This window comes from Lissotriton helveticus (assembly GCF_964261635.1).
Source record: "Lissotriton helveticus chromosome 1_1 unlocalized genomic scaffold, aLisHel1.1 SUPER_1_unloc_4, whole genome shotgun sequence".
NCBI classification, from domain to species: Eukaryota; Metazoa; Chordata; class Amphibia; order Caudata; family Salamandridae; genus Lissotriton; species Lissotriton helveticus.
Genome location: NW_027611681.1, coordinates 3690642 through 3703574, shown reverse-complemented (window position 1 = coordinate 3703574; position 12933 = coordinate 3690642). Strand labels below are relative to the sequence as shown.

Sequence of the window (12933 nt, the reverse complement as noted above, 5' to 3'; positions counted from 1 at the left end):
GGACTGTTCCCATGAGGCACAGGGTCAGAGCTGATTTGCATATAGCCAGTGTCTAACCCAGGGTGGTGTGGAGTGCAAAAAAACGATGGATTTAGGCCCAGATCCTTGTACTGGGGTGAATGTATGACATTGTTCTACATTCTGTCCATCAACTGTGTTTTTTGCAATTTCACCCCGAGTGGGCTGGGGATGTTCAGACGTGAGTCCCAGGCTCTCCACACCACTGGAGTCAAGCTATCCAGGCTGATGAAGGCTGATAGCCAGAAACCGGTCCTTGGATGCTTGATTCCGGTCTGGCAAAGACATGGCTTGGTAGTTCGCACTGGACTGTTCCCATGAGGCACAGGGTCAGAGCTGATTTGCATATAGCCTGTGTCTAACCCAGGGTGGTGTGGAGTGCAAAAAAACGATGGATTTAGGCCCAGATCCTTGTACTGGGGTGAATGTATGACATTGTTCTACATTCTGTCCATCAACTGTGTTTTTGCAATTTCACCCCGAGTGGGCTGGGGATGCTCAGACGTGAGTCCCAGGCTCTCCACACCACTGGAGTCAAGCTATCCAGGCTGATGAAGGCTGATAGCCAGAAACCGGTCCTTGGATGCTTGATTCCGGTCTGGGAAAGACATGGCTTGGTAGTTCGCACTGGACTGTTCCCATGAGGCACAGGGTCAGAGCTGATTTGCATATAGCCAGTGTCTAACCCAGGGGGGTGTGGAGTGCAAAAAAACGATGGATTTAGGCCCAGATCCTTGTACTGGGGTGAATGTATGACATTGTTCTACATTCTGTCCATCAACTGTGTTTTTTGCAATTTCACCCCGAGTGGGCTGGGGATGCTCAGACGTGAGTCCCAGGCTCTCCACACCACTGGAGTCAAGCTATCCAGGCTGATGAAGGCTGATAGCCAGAAACCGGTGCTTGGATGCTTGATTCCAGTCTGGGAAAGACATGGCTTGGTAGTTCGCACTGGACTGTTCCCATGAGGCAGAGGGTCAGAGCTGATTTGCATATAACCAGTGTCTAACACAGGGTGGTGTGGAGTGCAAAAAAACGATGGATTTAGGCCCAGATCCTGGTACGGGGGGGAGTGTATGACATTGTTCTACATTCTGTCCATCAACTGTGTTTTTTGCAATTTCACCCCGAGTGGGCTGGGGATGCTCAGACGTGAGTCCCAGGCTCTCCACACCACTGGAGTCAAGCTATCCAGGCTGATGAAGGCTGATAGCCAGAAACCGGTCCTTGGATGCTTGATTCCAGTCTGGGAAAGACATGGCTTGGTAGTTCGCACTGGACTGTTCCCATGAGGCAGAGGGTCAGAGCTGATTTGCATATAACCAGTGTCTAACACAGGGTGGTGTGGAGTGCAAAAAAAACGATGGATTTAGGCCCAGATCCTGGTACTGGGGTGAATGTATGACATTGTTCTACATTCTGTCCATCAACTGTGTTTTTTGCAATTTCACCCCGAGTGGGCTGGGGATGCTCAGACGTGAGTCCCAGGCTCTCCACACCACTGGAGTCAAGCTATCCAGGCTGATGATGGCTGATAGCCAGAAACCGGTCCTTGGATGCTTGATTCTGGTCTGGGAAAGACATGGCTTGGTAGTTCGCACTGGACTGTTCCCATGAGGCACAGGGTCAGAGATGATTTGCATATAGCCAGTGTCTAACCCAGGGTGGTGTGGAGTGCAAAAAAAGATGGATTTAGGCCCAGATCCTTGTACTGGGGTGAATGTATGACATTGTTCTACATTCTGTCCATCAACTGTGTTTTTTGCAATTTCACCCCGAGTGGGCTGGCAATGCTCAGTCGTGAGTCCCAGGCTCTCCACACCACTGGAGTCAAGCTATCCAGGCTGATGAAGGCTGATAGCCAGAAACCGGTCCTTGGATGCTTGATTCCGGTCTGGGAAAGACATGGCTTGGTAGTTCGCACTGGACTGTTCCCATGAGGCACAGGGTCAGAGCTGATTTGCATATAGCCAGTGTCTAACCCAGGGTGGTGTGGAGTGCAAAAAAACGATGGATTTAGGCCCAGATCCTTGTACTGGGGTGAATGTATGACATTGTTCTACATTCTGTCCATCAACTGTGTTTTTTGCAATTTCACCCCGAGTGGGCTGGGGATGTTCAGACGTGAGTCCCAGGCTCTCCACACCACTGGAGTCAAGCTATCCAGGCTGATGAAGGCTGATAGCCAGAAACCGGTCCTTGGATGCTTGATTCCGGTCTGGCAAAGACATGGCTTGGTAGTTCGCACTGGACTGTTCCCATGAGGCACAGGGTCAGAGCTGATTTGCATATAGCCTGTGTCTAACCCAGGGTGGTGTGGAGTGCAAAAAAACGATGGATTTAGGCCCAGATCCTTGTAATGGGGTGAATGTATGACATTGTTCTACATTCTGTCCATCAACTGTGTTTTTGCAATTTCACCCCGAGTGGGCTGGGGATGCTCAGACGTGAGTCCCAGGCTCTCCACACCACTGGAGTCAAGCTATCCAGGCTGATGAAGGCTGATAGCCAGAAACCGGTCCTTGGATGCTTGATTCCGGTCTGGGAAAGACATGGCTTGGTAGTTCGCACTGGACTGTTCCCATGAGGCACAGGGTCAGAGCTGATTTGCATATAGCCAGTGTCTAACCCAGGGGGGTGTGGAGTGCAAAAAAACGATGGATTTAGGCCCAGATCCTTGTACTGGGGTGAATGTATGACATTGTTCTACATTCTGTCCATCAACTGTGTTTTTTGCAATTTCACCCCGAGTGGGCTGGGGATGCTCAGACGTGAGTCCCAGGCTCTCCACACCACTGGAGTCAAGCTATCCAGGCTGATGAAGGCTGATAGCCAGAAACCGGTGCTTGGATGCTTGATTCCAGTCTGGGAAAGACATGGCTTGGTAGTTCGCACTGGACTGTTCCCATGAGGCAGAGGGTCAGAGCTGATTTGCATATAACCAGTGTCTAACACAGGGTGGTGTGGAGTGCAAAAAAACGATGGATTTAGGCCCAGATCCTGGTACGGGGGGGAGTGTATGACATTGTTCTACATTCTGTCCATCAACTGTGTTTTTTGCAATTTCACCCCGAGTGGGCTGGGGATGCTCAGACGTGAGTCCCAGGCTCTCCACACCACTGGAGTCAAGCTATCCAGGCTGATGAAGGCTGATAGCCAGAAACCGGTCCTTGGATGCTTGATTCCAGTCTGGGAAAGACATGGCTTGGTAGTTCGCACTGGACTGTTCCCATGAGGCAGAGGGTCAGAGCTGATTTGCATATAACCAGTGTCTAACACAGGGTGGTGTGGAGTGCAAAAAAAACGATGGATTTAGGCCCAGATCCTGGTACTGGGGTGAATGTATGACATTGTTCTACATTCTGTCCATCAACTGTGTTTTTTGCAATTTCACCCCGAGTGGGCTGGGGATGCTCAGACGTGAGTCCCAGGCTCTCCACACCACTGGAGTCAAGCTATCCAGGCTGATGATGGCTGATAGCCAGAAACCGGTCCTTGGATGCTTGATTCTGGTCTGGGAAAGACATGGCTTGGTAGTTCGCACTGGACTGTTCCCATGAGGCACAGGGTCAGAGATGATTTGCATATAGCCAGTGTCTAACCCAGGGTGGTGTGGAGTGCAAAAAAAGATGGATTTAGGCCCAGATCCTTGTACTGGGGTGAATGTATGACATTGTTCTACATTCTGTCCATCAACTGTGTTTTTTGCAATTTCACCCCGAGTGGGCTGGGGATGCTCAGACGTGAGTCCCAGGCTCTCCACACCACTGGAGTCAAGCTGTCCAGGCTGATGAAGGCTGATAGCCAGAAACCGGTCCTTGGATGCTTGATTCCGGTCTGGGAAAGACATGGCTTGGTAGTTCGCACTGGACTGTTCCCATGAGGCACAGGGTCAGAGCTGATTTGCATATAGCCAGTGTCTAACCCAGGGTGGTGTGGAGTGCAAAAAAACGATGGATTTAGGCCCAGATCCTTGTACTGGGGTGAATGTATGACATTGTTCTACATTCTGTCCATCAACTGTGTTTTTTGCAATTTCACCCCGAGTGGGCTGGGGATGCTCAGACGTGAGTCCCAGGCTCTCCACACCACTGGAGTCAAGCTATCCAGGCTGATGAAGGCTGATAGCCAGAAACCGGTCCTTGGATGCTTGATTCCGGTCTGGGAAAGACATGGCTTGGTAGTTCGCACTGGACTGTTCCCATGAGGCACAGGGTCAGAGCTGATTTGCATATAGCCAGTGTCTAACCCAGGGTGGTGTGGAGTGCAAGAAAACGATGGATTTAGGCCCAGATCCTTGTACTGGGGTGAATGTATGACATTGTTCTACATTCTGTCCATCAACTGTGTTTTTTGCAATTTCACCCCGAGTGGGCTGGGGATGCTCAGACGTGAGTCCCAGGCTCTCCACACCACTGGAGTCAAGCTATCCAGGCTGATGAAGGCTGATAGCCAGAAACCGGTCCTTGGATGCTTGATTCCGGTCTGGGAAAGACATGGCTTGGTAGTTCGCACTGGACTGTTCCCATGAGGCACAGGGTCAGAGCTGATTTGCATATAGCCAGTGTCTAACCCAGGGTGGTGTGGAGTGCAAAAAAACGATGGATTTAGGCCCACATCCTTGTACTGGGGTGAATGTATGACATTGTTCTACATTCTGTCCATCAACTGTGTTTTTTGCAATTTCACCCCGAGTGGGCTGGGGATGCTCAGACGTGAGTCCCAGGCTCTCCACACCACTGGAGTCAAGCTATCCAGGCTGATGAAGGCTGATAGCCAGAAACCGGTCCTTGGATGCTTGATTCCGGTCTGGAAAAGACATGGCTTGGTAGTTCGCACTGGACTGTTCCCATGAGGCACAGGGTCAGAGCTGATTTGCATATAGCCAGTGTCTAACCCAGGGTGGTGTGGAGTGCAAAAAAACGATGGATTTAGGCCCAGATCCTTGTACTGGGGTGAATGTATGACATTGTTCTACATTCTGTCCATCAACTGTGTTTTTTGCAATTTCACCCCGAGTGGGCTGGGGATGCTCAGACGTGAGTCCCAGGCTCTCCACACCACTGGAGTCAAAGCTATCCAGGCTGATGAAGGCTGATAGCCAAAACCGGTCCTTGGATGCTTGATTCCGGTCTGGGAAAGACATGGCTTGGTAGTTCGCACTGGACTGTTCCCATGAGGCACAGGGTCAGAGCTGATTTGCATATAGCCAGTGTCTAACCCAGGGTGGTGTGGAGTGCAAAAAAACGATGGATTTAGGCCCAGATCCTTGTACTGGGGTGAATGTATGACATTGTTCTACATTCTGTCCATCAACTGTGTTTTTTGCAATTTCACCCCGAGTGGGCTGGCGATGCTCAGTCGTGAGTCCCAGGCTCTCCACACCACTGGAGTCAAGCTATCCAGGCTGATGAAGGCTGATAGCCAGAAACCGGTCCTTGGATGCTTGATTCCGGTCTGGGAAAGACATGGCTTGGTAGTTCGCACTGGACTGTTCCCATGAGGCACAGGGTCAGAGCTGATTTGCATATAGCCAGTGTCTAACCCAGGGTGGTGTGGAGTGCAAAAAAACGATGGATTTAGGCCCAGATCCTTGTACTGGGGTGAATGTATGACATTGTTCTACATTCTGTCCATCAACTGTGTTTTTTGCAATTTCACCCCGAGTGGGCTGGGGATGCTCAGACGTGAGTCCCAGGCTCTCCACACCACTGGAGTCAAGCTATCCAGGCTGATGAAGGCTGATAGCCAGAAACCGGTCCTTGGATGCTTGATTCCGGTCTGGGAAAGACATGGCTTGGTAGTTCGCACTGGACTGTTCCCATGAGGCACAGGGTCAGAGCTGATTTGCATATAGCCAGTGTCTAACCCAGGGTGGTGTGGAGTGCAAAAAAACGATGGATTTAGGCCCAGATCCTTGTACTGGGGTGAATGTATGACATTGTTCTACATTCTGTCCATCAACTGTGTTTTTTGCAATTTCACCCCGAGTGGGCTGGGGATGCTCAGACGTGAGTCCCAGGCTCTCCACACCACTGGAGTCAAGCTATCCAGGCTGATGAAGGCTGATAGCCAGAAACCGGTCCTTGGATGCTTGATTCCGGTCTGGGAAAGACATGGCTTGGTAGTTCGCACTGGACTGTTCCCATGAGGCACAGGGTCAGAGCTGATTTGCATATAGCCAGTGTCTAACCCAGGGTGGTGTGGAGTGCAAAAAAAGATGGATTTAGGCCCAGATCCTTGTTCTGGGGTGAATGTATGACATTGTTCTACATTCTGTCCATCAACTGTGTTTTTTGCAATTTCACCCCGATTGGGCTGGGGATGCTCAGACGTGAGTCCCAGGCTCTCCACACCACTGGAGTCAAGCTATCCAGGCTGATGAAGGCTGATAGCCAGAAACCGGTCCTTGGATGCTTGATTCCGGTCTGGGAAAGACATGGCTTGGTAGTTCGCACTGGACTGTTCCCATGAGGCACAGGGTCAGAGATGATTTGCATATAGCCAGTGTCTAACCCAGGGTGGTGTGGAGTGCAAAAAAAGATGGATTTAGGCCCAGATCCTTGTACTGGGGTGAATGTATGACATTGTTCTACATTCTGTCCATCAACTGTGTTTTTTGCAATTTCACCCCGAGTGGGCTGGGGATGCTCAGACGTGAGTCCCAGGCTCTCCACACCACTGGAGTCAAGCTATCCAGGCTGATGAAGGCTGATAGCCAGAAACCGGTCCTTGGATGCTTGATTCCGGTCTGGGAAAGACATGGCTTGGTAGTTCGCACTGGACTGTTCCCATGAGGCACAGGGTCAGAGCTGATTTGCATATAGCCAGTGTCTAACCCAGGGTGGTGTGGAGTGCAAAAAAACGATGGATTTAGGCCCAGATCCTTGTACTGGGGTGAATGTATGACATTGTTCTACATTCTGTCCATCAACTGTGTTTTTTGCAATTTCACCCCGAGTGGGCTGGGGATGCTCAGACGTGAGTCCCAGGCTCTCCACACCACTGGAGTCAAGCTATTCAGGCTGATGAAGGCTGATAGCCAGAAACCGGTCCTTGGATGCTTGATTCCGGTCTGGGAAAGACATGGCTTGGTAGTTCGCACTGGACTGTTCCCATGAGGCACAGGGTCAGAGCTGATTTGCATATAGCCAGTGTCTAACCCAGGATGGTGTGGAGTGCAAAAAAAGATGGATTTAGGCCCAGATCCTTGTACTGGGGTGAATGTATGACATTGTTCTACATTCTGTCCATCAACTGTGTTTTTTGCAATTTCACCCCGAGTGGGCTGGGGATGCTCAGACGTGAGTCCCAGGCTCTCCACACCACTGGAGTCAAGCTGTCCAGGCTGATGAAGGCTGATAGCCAGAAACCGGTCCTTGGATGCTTGATTCCGGTCTGGGAAAGACATGGCTTGGTAGTTCGCACTGGACTGTTCCCATGAGGCACAGGGTCAGAGCTGATTTGCATATAGCCAGTGTCTAACCCAGGGTGGTGTGGAGTGCAAAAAAACGATGGATTTAGGCCCAGATCCTTGTACTGGGGTGAATGTATGACATTGTTCTACATTCTGTCCATCAACTGTGTTTTTTGCAATTTCACCCCGAGTGGGCTGGGGATGCTCAGACGTGAGTCCCAGGCTCTCCACACCACTGGAGTCAAGCTATCCAGGCTGATGAAGGCTGATAGCCAGAAACCGGTCCTTGGATGCTTGATTCCGGTCTGGGAAAGACATGGCTTGGTAGTTCGCACTGGACTGTTCCCATGAGGCACAGGGTCAGAGCTGATTTGCATATAGCCAGTGTCTAACCCAGGGTGGTGTGGAGTGCAAGAAAACGATGGATTTAGGCCCAGATCCTTGTACTGGGGTGAATGTATGACATTGTTCTACATTCTGTCCATCAACTGTGTTTTTTGCAATTTCACCCCGAGTGGGCTGGGGATGCTCAGACGTGAGTCCCAGGCTCTCCACACCACTGGAGTCAAGCTATCCAGGCTGATGAAGGCTGATAGCCAGAAACCGGTCCTTGGATGCTTGATTCCGGTCTGGGAAAGACATGGCTTGGTAGTTCGCACTGGACTGTTCCCATGAGGCACAGGGTCAGAGCTGATTTGCATATAGCCAGTGTCTAACCCAGGGTGGTGTGGAGTGCAAAAAAACGATGGATTTAGGCCCAGATCCTTGTACTGGGGTGAATGTATGACATTGTTCTACATTCTGTCCATCAACTGTGTTTTTTGCAATTTCACCCCGAGTGGGCTGGGGATGCTCAGACGTGAGTCCCAGGCTCTCCACACCACTGGAGTCAAGCTATCCAGGCTGATGAAGGCTGATAGCCAGAAACCGGTCCTTGGATGCTTGATTCCGGTCTGGGAAAGACATGGCTTGGTAGTTCGCACTGGACTGTTCCCATGAGGCACAGGGTCAGAGCTGATTTGCATATAGCCAGTGTCTAACCCAGGGTGGTGTGGAGTGCAAAAAAACGATGGATTTAGGCCCAGATCCTTGTACTGGGGTGAATGTATGACATTGTTCTACATTCTGTCCATCAACTGTGTTTTTTGCAATTTCACCCCGAGTGGGCTGGGGATGCTCAGACGTGAGTCCCAGGCTCTCCACACCACTGGAGTCAAGCTATCCAGGCTGATGAAGGCTGATAGCCAGAAACCGGTCCTTGGATGCTTGATTCCGGTCTGGGAAAGACATGGCTTGGTAGTTCGCACTGGACTGTTCCCATGAGGCACAGGGTCAGAGCTGATTTGCATATAGCCAGTGTCTAACCCAGGATGGTGTGGAGTGCAAAAAAAGATGGATTTAGGCCCAGATCCTTGTTCTGGGGTGAATGTATGACATTGTTCTACATTCTGTCCATCAACTGTGTTTTTTGCAATTTCACCCCGATTGGGCTGGTGATGCTCAGACGTGAGTCCCAGGCTCTCCACACCACTGGAGTCAAGCTATCCAGGCTGATGAAGGCTGATAGCCAGAAACCGGTCCTTGGATGCTTGATTCCGGTCTGGGAAAGACATAGCTTGGTAGTTCGCACTGGACTGTTCCGATGAGGCACAGGGTCAGAGCTGATTTGCATATAGCCAGTGTCTAACCCAGGGTGGTGTGGAGTGCAAAAAACCGATGGTTTTAGGCCCAGATCCTTGTACTGGGGTGAATGTATGACATTGTTCTACATTCTGTCCATCAACTGTGTTTTTTGCAATTTCACCCCGAGTGGGCTGGGGATGCTCAGACGTGAGTCCCAGGCTCTCCACACCACTGGAGTCAAGCTATCCAGGCTGATGAAGGCTGATAGCCAGAAACCGGTCCTTGGATGCTTGATTCCGGTCTGGGAAAGACATGGCTTGGTAGTTCGCACTGGACTGTTCCCATGAGGCACAGGGTCAGAGCTGATTTGCATATAGCCAGTGTCTAACCCAGGGTGGTGTGGAGTGCAAAAAAACGATGGATTTAGGCCCAGATCCTTGTACTGGGGTGAATGTATGACATTGTTCTACATTCTGTCCATCAACTGTGTTTTTTGCAATTTCACCCCGAGTGGGCTGGGGATGTTCAGACGTGAGTCCCAGGCTCTCCACACCACTGGAGTCAAGCTATCCAGGCTGATGAAGGCTGATAGCCAGAAACCGGTCCTTGGATGCTTGATTCCGGTCTGGCAAAGACATGGCTTGGTAGTTCGCACTGGACTGTTCCCATGAGGCACAGGGTCAGAGCTGATTTGCATATAGCCTGTGTCTAACCCAGGGTGGTGTGGAGTGCAAAAAAACGATGGATTTAGGCCCAGATCCTTGTACTGGGGTGAATGTATGACATTGTTCTACATTCTGTCCATCAACTGTGTTTTTGCAATTTCACCCCGAGTGGGCTGGGGATGCTCAGACGTGAGTCCCAGGCTCTCCACACCACTGGAGTCAAGCTATCCAGGCTGATGAAGGCTGATAGCCAGAAACCGGTCCTTGGATGCTTGATTCCGGTCTGGGAAAGACATGGCTTGGTAGTTCGCACTGGACTGTTCCCATGAGGCACAGGGTCAGAGCTGATTTGCATATAGCCAGTGTCTAACCCAGGGGGGTGTGGAGTGCAAAAAAACGATGGATTTAGGCCCAGATCCTTGTACTGGGGTGAATGTATGACATTGTTCTACATTCTGTCCATCAACTGTGTTTTTTGCAATTTCACCCCGAGTGGGCTGGGGATGCTCAGACGTGAGTCCCAGGCTCTCCACACCACTGGAGTCAAGCTATCCAGGCTGATGAAGGCTGATAGCCAGAAACCGGTGCTTGGATGCTTGATTCCAGTCTGGGAAAGACATGGCTTGGTAGTTCGCACTGGACTGTTCCCATGAGGCAGAGGGTCAGAGCTGATTTGCATATAACCAGTGTCTAACACAGGGTGGTGTGGAGTGCAAAAAAACGATGGATTTAGGCCCAGATCCTGGTACTGGGGTGAATGTATGACATTGTTCTACATTCTGTCCATCAACTGTGTTTTTTGCAATTTCACCCCGAGTGGGCTGGGGATGCTCAGACGTGAGTCCCAGGCTCTCCACACCACTGGAGTCAAGCTATCCAGGCTGATGAAGGCTGATAGCCAGAAACCGGTCCTTGGATGCTTGATTCCAGTCTGGGAAAGACATGGCTTGGTAGTTCGCACTGGACTGTTCCCATGAGGCAGAGGGTCAGAGCTGATTTGCATATAACCAGTGTCTAACACAGGGTGGTGTGGAGTGCAAAAAAAACGATGGATTTAGGCCCAGATCCTGGTACTGGGGTGAATGTATGACATTGTTCTACATTCTGTCCATCAACTGTGTTTTTTGCAATTTCACCCCGAGTGGGCTGGGGATGCTCAGACGTGAGTCCCAGGCTCTCCACACCACTGGAGTCAAGCTATCCAGGCTGATGATGGCTGATAGCCAGAAACCGGTCCTTGGATGCTTGATTCTGGTCTGGGAAAGACATGGCTTGGTAGTTCGCACTGGACTGTTCCCATGAGGCACAGGGTCAGAGATGATTTGCATATAGCCAGTGTCTAACCCAGGGTGGTGTGGAGTGCAAAAAAAGATGGATTTAGGCCCAGATCCTTGTACTGGGGTGAATGTATGACATTGTTCTACATTCTGTCCATCAACTGTGTTTTTTGCAATTTCACCCCGAGTGGGCTGGGGATGCTCAGACGTGAGTCCCAGGCTCTCCACACCACTGGAGTCAAGCTGTCCAGGCTGATGAAGGCTGATAGCCAGAAACCGGTCCTTGGATGCTTGATTCCGGTCTGGGAAAGACATGGCTTGGTAGTTCGCACTGGACTGTTCCCATGAGGCACAGGGTCAGAGCTGATTTGCATATAGCCAGTGTCTAACCCAGGGTGGTGTGGAGTGCAAAAAAACGATGGATTTAGGCCCAGATCCTTGTACTGGGGTGAATGTATGACATTGTTCTACATTCTGTCCATCAACTGTGTTTTTTGCAATTTCACCCCGAGTGGGCTGGGGATGCTCAGACGTGAGTCCCAGGCTCTCCACACCACTGGAGTCAAGCTATCCAGGCTGATGAAGGCTGATAGCCAGAAACCGGTCCTTGGATGCTTGATTCCGGTCTGGGAAAGACATGGCTTGGTAGTTCGCACTGGACTGTTCCCATGAGGCACAGGGTCAGAGCTGATTTGCATATAGCCAGTGTCTAACCCAGGGTGGTGTGGAGTGCAAGAAAACGATGGATTTAGGCCCAGATCCTTGTACTGGGGTGAATGTATGACATTGTTCTACATTCTGTCCATCAACTGTGTTTTTTGCAATTTCACCCCGAGTGGGCTGGGGATGCTCAGACGTGAGTCCCAGGCTCTCCACACCACTGGAGTCAAGCTATCCAGGCTGATGAAGGCTGATAGCCAGAAACCGGTCCTTGGATGCTTGATTCCGGTCTGGGAAAGACATGGCTTGGTAGTTCGCACTGGACTGTTCCCATGAGGCACAGGGTCAGAGCTGATTTGCATATAGCCAGTGTCTAACCCAGGGTGGTGTGGAGTGCAAAAAAACGATGGATTTAGGCCCACATCCTTGTACTGGGGTGAATGTATGACATTGTTCTACATTCTGTCCATCAACTGTGTTTTTTGCAATTTCACCCCGAGTGGGCTGGGGATGCTCAGACGTGAGTCCCAGGCTCTCCACACCACTGGAGTCAAGCTATCCAGGCTGATGAAGGCTGATAGCCAGAAACCGGTCCTTGGATGCTTGATTCCGGTCTGGAAAAGACATGGCTTGGTAGTTCGCACTGGACTGTTCCCATGAGGCACAGGGTCAGAGCTGATTTGCATATAGCCAGTGTCTAACCCAGGGTGGTGTGGAGTGCAAAAAAACGATGGATTTAGGCCCAGATCCTTGTACTGGGGTGAATGTATGACATTGTTCTACATTCTGTCCATCAACTGTGTTTTTTGCAATTTCACCCCGAGTGGGCTGGGGATGCTCAGACGGTAGTCCCAGGCTCTCCACACCACTGGAGTCAAAGCTATCCAGGCTGATGAAGGCTGATAGCCAAAACCGGTCCTTGGATGCTTGATTCCGGTCTGGGAAAGACATGGCTTGGTAGTTCGCACTGGACTGTTCCCATGAGGCACAGGGTCAGAGCTGATTTGCATATAGCCAGTGTCTAACCCAGGGTGGTGTGGAGTGCAAAAAAACGATGGATTTAGGCCCAGATCCTTGTACTGGGGTGAATGTATGACATTGTTCTACATTCTGTCCATCAACTGTGTTTTTTGCAATTTCACCCCGAGTGGGCTGGCGATGCTCAGTCGTGAGTCCCAGGCTCTCCACACCACTGGAGTCAAGCTATCCAGGCTGATGAAGGCTGATAGCCAGAAACCGGTCCTTGGATGCTTGATTCCGGTCTGGGAAAGAC

General features: G+C 50.8%; 1 protein-coding gene across 1 annotated transcript in view; it reads right to left on the bottom strand.

Moving 5' to 3' along the window:
• The window catches only part of LOC144806028 (uncharacterized), a 248056-nt gene that overhangs the window by 148609 nt on the left and 86514 nt on the right, over window positions 1-12933 (bottom strand). The window lies entirely within an intron of this gene.